This window comes from Oncorhynchus mykiss, chromosome 27, assembly GCF_013265735.2.
Source record: "Oncorhynchus mykiss isolate Arlee chromosome 27, USDA_OmykA_1.1, whole genome shotgun sequence".
NCBI lineage: Eukaryota > Metazoa > Chordata > Actinopteri > Salmoniformes > Salmonidae > Oncorhynchus > Oncorhynchus mykiss.
The window spans coordinates 12,863,956-12,867,267 of NC_048591.1; positions in this window are offsets into that span (position 1 = coordinate 12,863,956).

Below are 3,312 nucleotides of genomic sequence, written 5' to 3' on the forward strand. Positions count from 1 at the left end.
TAATCAGCTTATCATCTGAGAGAACACAGGGACACCCAATAACAAGGGACGGGAGAATGAGAGGTCAGACTGGATGCTTATACAACAAATCCATAATCCATAATATGACACTTACTCTCACATAACAGGTCAATGACATATTGTGATATATAGGCATAGTAGAGATGGTGATTTTGGTGATGGCACGAGGGATGTACAATTAGGAATATTTTTAAACAAATATAGCTAAGGGACTTTTTTATTGTGATTTGTTATCGGCTAGAAGACAGCATATATGATTGATGTTGACTCATTGCATACTCTGATAGAATATGAATATGTCATAAAGTATTTATTAGAGCCAATGTCATTTGTAATGCTTCCTAAATATGTGTAACAAAACAAATGTTATTTGTCACATGCTTGGTACAACAGGTGTAGACTAACAGGGAAAGGCTTAGTTACAGGCCCTTCCCAACAATGAAGAGAGGAAGACAATACAGCAATAATAGAAAAGTAAAACACAAAAGTAATAATAAATACACAGTGAGTAACGACAACTTGGCTATATACACTTTGGGAGTGTGTGTGTGTGTGTGTGTGTGTGTGTGTGTGTGTGTGTGTGTGTGTGTGTGTGCGAGAGAGAGCGATAAGTGTGTGTGTGTGTGTGTGTGTGTGTGTGTGTGTGTGTGTGTGTGTGTGTGTGTGTGTGTGTGTGTGTGTGTGTGTGTGTGTGTGTGTGTGTGTGTGTGTGTGTGTGAGAGAGAGAGAGAGAGAGAGAGAGAGAGAGAGAGAGAGAGAGAGAGAGAGAGAGAGAGCGAGAGAGAGAGAGAGCGAGAGAGAGAGAGAGAGAGAGAGAGAGAGAGAGAGTCCATTACAGTGGTTTCACACAAACCATTAGAGTGGTTTCACACAGCTAATTTCACACTAGAAGCAGCATGGTGCATTATAGATCCTGCTGACTAGCAGAGCACCGAGATAGAGGGGGATGGGTGATTGAGGAGAAAAAGGGAAAAGAAAAATATATCCCATTGATGCTGAATTTATACATTAAAGCCAAAGGCTTTCTGGCAGAAAAAGTAGGGAAAGGGGGATTGAGAGATGAAAAATAAAGAGGAATGTGACTTAGGGATGCTAAGGTTAGAGAGAAAGAGATAGAGAGAGAGAGAGAGAGAGAGAGAGAGAGAGAGAAAGAAAGAAAGAAAAGGTATATGGGAAATGGGGGAACAAAAATGGTGGAATGGATTGAGAGAGTTTTGGAATTAATAAAGGGCAAAGGGAGAGAGTGTGAGAGGGAAGGGAATAAGAGAGGAAAAGCAAGGGAATAAGAGAGAGAAAGCAAGGGAATATGAGAGAGAAAGCAAGGGAATAAGAGAGGAAAAGCAAGGGAATATGAGAGAGAAAGCAAGGGAATAAGAGAGGAAAAGCAAGGGAATATGAGAGAGAAAGCAAGGGAATACGAGAGAGAAAGCAAGGGAATATGAGAGAGAAAGCAAGGGAATAAGAGAGGAAAATCAAGGGAATAAGAGAGAGAAAGCAAGGGAATATGAGAGAGAAAGCAAGGGAATAAGAGAGGAAAAGCAAGGGAATATGAGAGAGAAAGCAAGGGAATATGAGAGAGAAAGCAAGGGAATAAGAGAGAGAAAGCAAGGGAATAAGAGAGGAAAAGCAAGGGAATAAGAGAGAGAAAGCAAGGGAATATGAGAGAGAAAGCAAGGGAATACGAGAGAGAAAGCAAGGGAATAAGAGAGGAAAAGCAAGGGAATATGAGAGAGAAAGCAAGGGAATATGAGAGAGAAAGCAAGGGAATAAGAGAGGAAAAGCAAGGGAATATGAGAGAGAAAGCAAGGGAATACGAGAGAGAAAGCAAGGGAATAAGAGAGGAAAAGCAAGGGAATATGAGAGAGAAAGCAAGGGAATAGCAGTAATGTAAACAATAACTTATGCAAATTAACCAATTCATTTGAGAGGAATAGCAAAGTCATTTAAACTGAACTGAAAGCACGTAACCACACCCACCAAACCACCTCAAACCACTTAGACTCTGATCCCCTTTAGTATCAACTGGAACAACGCTTTATCAGTGTCAGAAGTCATTTAACCTTTTACACACACAATGGGCATGACGGAGGCTTAAACGTGCAGACCCATAAACCGTAGCATCACACAATAACCTATATCCATATCACAGCACCAAGTAGCCTTTAATCTCCAATGCATTATTCATCCTGCACTTATGCGATGTAATGCTACTTTCAAACAGAGGTCCCTAGGGGAATCCCTGACATCTCATCTCTCTCAGAGACGGCCTGGATGACCAGAGAGAAGTTATGGGCTTGAGGAACTTGTATCTACGGAGTTAGTGTCGCTACAACTCTAACCTTTCTCTCATTACAGTTCAAAGTTACTCAGCCACACACACTCAGCTCAAAGGGCCGCACATCAGAAGAATTCAGATGGTGGATGTTTAAGTAGTGTGTGTGCGTGCGGATCTGCAGTTTCATTCCCTTTCACAAATTAAACCAGGATGTGTTCTTATGGAGACTTCATATATAGTGGATTCTACAGTATTTTGCGATTTTCGTCAACACAGCTAGGCCATTTTGAGCGGCAGACAGCTGTGGAGATAATGAAGTAATTTAATTGAGCTAAACAGTAGACTGGCTCAGCATCTTGCAGTCATTAGCATGCCTCACTGTGGTAATTACAGCTGTCAGCTCTAATCGCGATAGTAGGATCGTTCAGCGAGACGCCAAGCTGAGGTAATGCCGCCATTATCCAGATCCTGGGGACTGAGCGCTCCATATGAGATACCGTCACATCTTATTTGTATGGAATTGACACACTTTTAATTGCACAAGGCAACGGTAGGACTAGGTTTGTGCATGCGTGTCTGCGCGTGTATGTGCGTGTGAGTGAAAACTACTGCCAATTTTCACGTCTTTAATTGAATTTCAATTCACTCTTTGAATTGACTGAATTAAAAACAAAATAAATCCCTCTGCTATAGACAACAAAACCAACTGGATCAGAGGGGGTTCCAACTGGATAAGAGGGTTTCCAAATGGATCAGGGGGGTTCCAACTGGAAAAGAGGGGGGTTCCAACTGGATCAGAGGGGGTTCCAACTGAATAAGAGGGGGTTCCAACTGGATCAGAGGGGTTTACAACTGGATAAGAGGGGCTTCCAACTGGATCAGAGGGGATTTCAACTGGATAAGAGGGTTTCCAAATGGATCAGGGGGGTTCCAACTGGAAAAGAGGGGGTTCCAACTGGATCAGAGGGGGTTCCAAATGAATAAGAGGGGGTTCCAACTGTGTCAGAGGGGGTTCC